Raw genomic sequence first — 8,740 nt, 5'->3', positions numbered from 1 at the left:
CGCCTCTCTCCCGCGGATCTGGGGTTGTGCGGGGCCCCGAATCATGTGGAGGCGCGCCTGATTCGATCTGCAACGATGATGGTTGTGGTGCGGCGGCGTCGGAGGCGGCGCGGGCTGCGGGCGCGGCGGCCAGCCCTGTTTGGGTGGCGGCGACGCTACGGTCGGTGGCGTTGGCGGCATGGAGGGCCTGGTGGTCGCGACGGCGGCACCTCCGGTCAGATCTGTTCTGACCGGTGCAGTCGGCGGTGATGGTCATCTCTTCCGTCAGAGATGGTCGGCCTGCGGCTGGGTGGTCGAATCTCGAGATTTGTTATCTAGTCCGGGCTATGAGTCGGGGAGACATAGTTGCCGGTGAAAATCGAGCCGTTGGCAGGCGATGGCGGTGTTTTTTGCGCCGTTACCTTGATAAAGGCATCATCGTGTAACTGTTGTCGACCCACTCGTGTTGCTTCAGAGGAAACCCTAGGATCTGGTCTTCCAGATCGGACGATGGCGGTACTACGGTGCCGTTTCTCTCTTGGGAGCATCGTCTGTGGAGCAGTGCTGGAAGACAGAGGCAGGAGGTGGAGCGGCTCCGTCTTGAATGGAGCTTCGATGGAGCTGTCAAGTCATGCCTGGCCGACGGGTGCTACGCTGAGTCATGCCTGGTTGGCAGGTGCTACGCATGACATATCTTCTAGAGTCTTCGTGTCTGGGTGGATGAGCGCAGGGCGTTGGCGCCGTTGGGCAGCATGGTGGCGTCGACGGATGTCCAGACTGGCAAGGATGATGCAGATATCTCTCCTGAAGATGGGCCAGTGGTCCGATGGTGATGACGCCTTCTAAAACGTGTGCATGTGGTGTGCGCTTTAGGTAAGCTACACCGGCTGTTGGTCCCGATATATTATGCGGATGGATCGGCGACGACACCGGTTTTAGATATGGAGAGTGAGAGCACTCGACATTATCGAGTTTGTAGGTGTGAGTGGTGGCTTCAGGTGAACTGATGTATGTTTTTGTCATACCTTTGTGGAATAATTAATAAAGATGGCTGAATGCATCGATTGATGCCGAGGCCGGGGGTTTAACTTCCTTTTCTAAAGAAAAAACTTACTAGCTACTAATCACCCTTTCTTGAACAGAATAGCTCATAAAGTCTTGCCATTTTCTCAACTACCTGTTATGCTTATAGGTTTTTGCATTGTAATATATGCTTGCTATCACGGTAGATTCTAACTTTCCAAATCAGTTGCAGTGCTACTCTCCGGATGCTTCGGTAGCAGGATGTTGGATAGACACACTTCCTCTCTTGGTTAATGAGCTCAAGAAGCTACTACACTTCATGATTGTGTTCTGTTGGATGTTACCGGAGAGTCTTCTGTTGTTGGCTTCAAGAATTAAACCCTGTACAAGTTAAATCATCTATGTAGGTTATAAGAATTGTACCAGGAACTCTGCATGTTGGATGCTAACTACACTACATGAATCAGCTACTTTGCCGTCCGCCACGGCGGACGGCAAAGGCATGAACGGCGGACGGCAAAGGCCTTTGCCGTCAGCCGCGGACGGCAAAAGGCTCCGGCAAAGTAGGCTACGGTAAACAGCTACTTTGTCGTCTGCTACTGATGGCAAAGTCTTTGCCGTCTGCGGCGGACGGCAAAGAGAGCGGACGGCAATAATTGCGCTGTCAGTCCGTTAAGTGGCTAACGGCAGGCCTTTGCCGTCCGCCGCTGACGGCAAAATTTCTAGTGTCTTTGCCGTCCGCCGTATGATGTCATCTACACGTCACTACATGGCAGGTTCTTTGTCGTCTGCCACTGATGGCAAAGTCTTTGCCGTCTGCCACTGTAGGCAAACTGATCAAATGGGTCAGCTCCCAGGAAGCACAGCTGGATGCCACGTGTCTTCTTTGCCGTCTATGGCAGACGGCAAAGAGCCCGTTGCCGTCGGTGGCAGACGGCAAAGAGCCTGCATATTGGCTCTTTTATCTGTTTTTTTTATTAAATCCAACAATTTTCATCACAAATATATATGACATATATAGATATATTTCAAAAAGCCATTACAGAGCAAACATATAAGATATCCAACACATAACTTCATCATCCAACCATATATATTACATGCATAGTTCCATCATACATAACAAGTTCAACATAGAGGCATCCAACCATATATATTACAATAGTTTCATCCAACGATACATGCATAGTTCAACGATACAAAAGAAACAGAGAAAGGGATAAGGAGCACTCCATCTATGCAAGCTTTCGTCAAGTGAATGAAATCTGCAAAATGAAAAATAAGAAAGTTAGAACAAGAAGAGTAGAACAAGAAGAAGGGTAGAACAAGAAGAAGACTAGAACAAGAAGAGTAGAACAAGAAGAAGACTAGAACAAGAAGAGTATGTCATTTATGAGGTAACTTACGTGAAATGGATCATATATGAGCTAACTAAGTTGAAATGGGTCGTTTATGAGCTAGCTAAGGTGAAATGGATCATTTATGAGCTAACTTAGTTGAAATGGGTCCTTTATGAGCTAACTAAGGTCAAATGGATCGTTTTTGAGGTAACTAAGGTGAAATGGATCGTTTTTTAGCTAACTTAGGTGAAATGGATCATTTATGAGCTAACTTAGTTGACATGGATCGTTTTTGAGCTAACTTAGGTGAAATGGATCATTTATGAGCTAATTTAGTTGAAATGGATCTTTTTAAGCTAACTTAGGTGAAATGGATCATTTAAGAGCTAATTTAGGTGAAATGGATCTTTTTTAGCTAACTTGGTGAAATGGATCGTTTATGAGCTAAATTAGTTGAAATGGATCGTTTATGAGATAACCTAGGTAAGATGGGTCATTTTGGAGTTAACCTAGGTGAAATGGGTCATTTTAAAGCTAACGTAGGTAAAATGGATCATTTAGGAGCTAATCTAGGTAAAATGGGTCATATTTTAGCTAACTTGGATGAACTAGATCATTTATAAGCTAACCTAGGTAAAATGGGTCATTTTAGAGCTAAGTTAGGTAAAATGGATCGTCTATGAGCTAACTAAGCTAATTATGCAATTTTTGACATAAGTAAGCTAAGTACATATCGTTTTAGAGCTAACTTAGGTAAAATGGATGGTTTTGGAGGTCAGTAAGCTTATTAAGTCATTTTGGAGGTGAAGAAGCTAAGTCTAGGTCATTATGGTAAGCATTGGAGGAAATAAAGCTAAGTCTAGGTCTTTATGCATGTGTTAAGCAAAACACTAGATAAACTTACCAAGATCCAGGAGGTGTAGGAGCGGGGTGGCTCGTGTTGGTAGCTGGAGAAGGATCGTGCGATGCTTGTCTGGAGTTACGCTGCACCAAAGATCATTTCCAATGTCTTGTTAGCATGATGACACTCAAATGTTAAGACTAGCAAGTAATGTGCATTCAAATAAAACTCACCGTGGTCCCAGGAGCAATCACTGGCATCGGCGGAGCGGTCTGACCTGTCTTCTCACACACAGACTGCACATTTGGTTTTGACGACTCAGTCATACTAGTTAGTAATGAGACAAACACTACATGAATGTTTTGGCTAATCTGCAGAAGAAACTTACCACAAGGAGCTCGTACATGGCCCTTGCCTGCATGTCATTCCGTGCCCTCTCCTCCTCCATCATCTTTGCCGTCCTCTCCTCCAACTCCCGCTGCCTCTCTGCCGCCTCCGCCAGAAGTTTCTCCGTTCTATCTCTCTCACTCTGTATAGCTGCCTGCAACACCACTCACATGACCATTTGTAATCATTGATGGAAGTGCACACAATGTAATGGAGAAAGATAACTGAGTACGTATCACTAACCTTGATGGTGAGTTGCACTGGCCGTTCACGAGGCCTTATCTCAGGAGCGGAGCTCGACTGGCGCGCCTTGATCTCCGGGAGAGTGCTAGGACAACAGATAAGTCCATCTCCAATGGCTATGGAGCCATGGGACCTCCCGCCACCAGATATCATCAACAGCTCTGGATCAATGGGACCCTGGCTCGGGTTAAAGTCCTCCCCTTTCCTCGCCTTCCCCTCATCTCTATATCTCACGAGCTTGTTGTGGGAGGAGATGTTGGTGAAGTTGTTTGCATCATCAAGGTCAGACTGAGAGAAAGCCTTGACTTTCTTGAAAGAGGCAGTGTGGGCCATGGCATACAGGTCGTACACCTCTGGCACCTTATCCGCCTTATTGTAGCGTGCCTGAAAGAGAGAAACAATGAAAATTAGTAATTAAAGGGCTCAAGCTAGCATGATGAATGAATTGCATGAATCATGAAGCAAACCACATACCCAGTTGCGCCCGAACTAATATAAGTTGGAGCTGCCTTGATGGTGTGGCACACCTTCCATTTGGGCACGTTTGTCCTTGGCCTCGTTGTGGAGGGCTAGCCATTGTTTTGAGCACCACTCATCGACCAACACCTCCCAACAATCCATCCGATCCGCACACCATCTCGGAGGCGCCTAAGTTAGCAAATAGAAACTTGAGCGCTACGGCTAAGAATTACTAAATGAAGGATCTTAAGTAGAAAAGGCCTTAAGAATTACCTTCATGTACTGCTCCTTACTCAGGAACTTATCGCGGCACGCCGGCTTGGTCTTCTTGATACCACGCAAGGCGTAGTAGTCTCGAACAACCTGCACCCGAGCCTCGTACCGTAAGTTCTGGAGTAGGCGCTTGCAGACATTCTCGATAACATGTGCCGTGTCCTCCTCGTATCCCTTCTCACACCTGTAGAATGTCTGCAATCAAATGAGACAATATTGATTAGTACAATTAATAACTAGCTAGTTGAAGATTTTTAAATGTGTAAAGGAGAAATTACCCAGAACTTTCTGATCACCATGTCTGCCCTCGTGTCGCACACGACACCGTTGATAATCTCATCCGGCGGGGCCGGGGCAGCCACGTAGTGCTCCCAGCTCAATCCAAGCTCTGGAAGCCGACCCTCACCAGGCAACGTGACAAACCCCGGGAAGTTTTGCCGGCAAAGAACTCCAAGGACGGAGTTGGGCCGGCGGACACTATGATGGTGGTCCCAACCCATGCAGCATGACAAGGCCAACGCATTAGTTATTTGAAAAAACGTGAATGCACAAGGTACAAAAATATTAAATGCACTTACGTACCTCTCCCCATCAGGGAAAATCAACCACCTCTGCTCGCGGGTCACCGGCACGGACGGGAGCCGTGTAGCACCACGCTGGTAGACGGTGCCCCCCTCCTCCTCAAGATCAGTCGGCTCCCCGCCATCATCAGCATGGCCACTCGGCTCCTCGGGCTGATCCGGCCAGGTACCCCATCCGGACGTGTGCTCCTCCGGGGTCACATGGGCCGAACTCTCGTGGGCCGAAGGCCAGTCGACCCGAGGCTCGTGGGCCCAAGACCCGTGGACCGGAGGCTCGTGGACCGGAGTCCGTGTAGCCTCCTCCTCGGACGAGTCCACCCTAGTAGTCACGTGCTCGGGTGAAACAGCTGGGGGTGGCGGCGAGGAAGGCGTCGTAGCAGTCACCCTACCTCCTCTCCCACGACCACGTGCCCCACCTCCTCTCTTCCTACCTCGTCCCCTGCTGGGCACCGCGGTCGATGAAGAAGGGCCCGGTGGTGTGGCCATACTGTCCAGCAACGCTCGGCGGAGAGGTGCGTCTGGAATGGAAGACCTCAGAACACGCTCCCGACCAGCGCCCACCATCTTTCAACACCTGCCATGACAAACAGTAAACAAAATTAGTACAACATAAAGAAAGACCGACATGAATAATAATATGTGTATCACTTAAGTGTATCATCGTCAAGTACAACATAAAAAAATGTAATACCTGACACTACTAATAATCTCGATCAGTATCATCAATAAATGCATAATCATCATCATCATCACTATAATCAATGACGGGCTCATAGGGTTCATTGGCATCAACATGTGCAAGGCCACCTTGACGTAATCGGTCAAGCATTGACAGGTCATCCACATCAGTAACCTCTTCTTGTTCCGGCTCTTCTTGTTCCTCCTCTGGGGTGATGTCGGATTCATTGTCGCTGTCTACTTCAATGTTTTGGGGTGAAGTATAGCGGTTCTTGAAACGCTTTTTGGAAAGACGTGTCTCTTGGAAGAATTCTCCTTCATATGTGTCTGGGTTAATGTGAGGTTCATAATCCTCTTCCTTTGGGGGAGAAAGTCTAGCACGTGGCGGCACTTCATAAACGAGATCCCAACCTTTCAGATTTGGATTAGTTTGGCAGGCCCACGGTAGATAGAATACTTGGGTCGCCTGTTGAGCCATAATATAGACATCAGGAACATCTAAATGAGTGATTTAGTTGATTTCAACTAGCCCTATATGTTCACGAGTCCTTCTAGTCTCCTTCGGCTGAAACCAATAACATTTGAAGACTACGACATTCGGTGGGTTTTCACCATAGAACAGAAGTTCATAAATTGCTTCAACTCTCCCATAATACTCGGTACCTCCTTCGCCGATATCAGATACACAACAATTTGTAGACTTTCGGTCAGCCATAGATAGCTCTTTGCCATAGGTACGAAAGCGATACCCGTTGATGTCGTACTTGTCAAATGAACGGACCTTATAGTCAAAACCATTAGCGACTTGTCTCAATTCGGCGTCCATAGACTCTGAATTAGCCTACAAGTTTAATATGAAAGGATTGTTGCATTATGCACAAATTAGCGAATCAAATGAAATTGTCTAATAGAAATTACCGTTTGTTCGAACCAAGAGATGAAACCGGGATTCAGAGTCTATGGACCCTTTTTAGGCTCGTCAGCATTGTACCGAGGCTTCGGATTATGCAAATGACGATTTTTGGCTTCGTAGTGCGCTGTTACGAAGTTTACCGCCTCCTCTGTGATGAATGCCTCAGCCATCGATGCTTCAATTCTACGTTTATTTTTACATTTTTCTCGAAGCGTCTTCTGCATCCTCTCAGTTGGGTAGCACCAACGATTTTGCACGGGCCCTCCCAATCTTACCTTGGTCGGGAGATGCAAAATCAAATGCTGCATTGGATTAAAGAAGCCCGGTGGAAAGATCTTCTCTAACTTGCAGATCAACTCCGATGCCAACTCTTCCATTTCTTCTAGCACGCCAGGCGATAGTTCTTTCGCACAAAGAACACGGAAGAAATAGCTGAGTTCTGCCAGTACTAGCCATTCATCCTCAGGGATGAAGCCACGCAACATCACCGGCATTACCCGCTCAATCCATATGTGCCAATCATGACTCTTGAGACCAAATATCTTCAGTCTATCAAGATTCGCTCCCCTCTTTAGATTCGCTGCATACCCATCGGGGAACATCAACTGCTGTTGCACCCACAAGAGAATTTCCCTCATAGCTGGCCTTCCAAGATTGAACCATGCCTTTGGCTTCGTCCAGTTCTGCTTTCCTTTCGGTTCTTTCATGTTTTGTAACAGCCTATCACATAGCGCCTCCAGATCGACTCTAGGCTTAGTATTATCCTTAGACTTCCCATCTATGCCGAACAATGTACCAAAAAGTGCCTCGGCGATATTCTTCTCAGTGTGCATCACGTCGATGTTGTGTGAGCAAAGGAGGTCTTTGAAGTAAGGCAGATCCCATAAGCATGTTTTGTGAGTCCACGCGTGCTTAGTATTATACCCCTTGAAGTACCCTGGACGTTGTGGATCTGGCTCGAGAGCGTTTAACTGATCCAGGGTCTGTTGGCCTGTCAATGCAGGTGGTGCACAGTTTTTGACAACTCTACCCCTGATGAAGTTCTTCTTGTCTTTCCTGAACTTATGGCGAGGATCCAGGAACTGTCTATGCATGTCGAAGCAAGAAAACTTGCGACCGACCTGAAGCCAACGAAACTCAAGAGCTCCCTTGCATGTGGGGCACGGGAACCTTCCATGCACACACCAGCCAACGAATAGCGCATACACCGGTAAGTCATGCGTCGAGTACATGTACCAGACACGCATTATGAAGTTCCATTTGCTAAAGGCGTCGTATGTCTTGAACCCATTATCCCAGGCTTCTTGCAATTCGTCCTTAAGTGGCTGCATGTACACATTCATATTTTTGCCCGGATAGTTGGGTCCTGGAATTATCAACGTCAGGAAAATGTTCTTTCTTTGCATAATCTGTCCGGGGGGAGATTGAGTGGAAAGACAAATACGGGCCAACAACTGTATTGGGCTGCCGTCATACCAAACACACTGAACCCATCCATGCTGATGCCGACTCGAGGATGCCTCGGATCTGCCGCTTTGTCAGCATGTAATTCATCAAACTTTTTCCACGCAACACCATCCGATGTGTGTACCATCATCAGATTCCCATCTGCATCTAGTTCGGTTCTTTTGCCTATTTTGTGCCATGTCATCTGTCTGGCCGTCTCTTCGACCATGAAAAGACGTTGAAGTCTTGGTACGATTGGCATATACCGAAGAACACTAACGGGGATTTGGGTCTGTGTCTTCTCACCCATACCGTTGTCTACCACAATATACCTGGAAGACTTGCAAATGGGACAATAGTTCAAGTCCGCATAGTCAAGCCTAAATAAGGCACGTCCTTTCTCACAGGCATGTATCTTCTCATAGGGCATCTTCAGTGCACGGAGGATTTTGTCCGACTGGTACAGGTTTGCAGGCATTACATGGCCTTTGGGTAGAAAGCGTCCAAATACTGTCATAATTGCGTCATAGCATTCTCTGCCCAAGTTGAACTGAGCCTTCAGAGCCATTACTTGTGA

The sequence above is a fragment of the Triticum aestivum genome, chromosome 6A, assembly GCF_018294505.1.
Source record: "Triticum aestivum cultivar Chinese Spring chromosome 6A, IWGSC CS RefSeq v2.1, whole genome shotgun sequence".
NCBI classification, from domain to species: Eukaryota; Viridiplantae; Streptophyta; class Magnoliopsida; order Poales; family Poaceae; genus Triticum; species Triticum aestivum.
The sequence above is the reverse complement of the archived record's forward strand: the minus strand, read 5'-3'. Positions refer to the sequence as shown.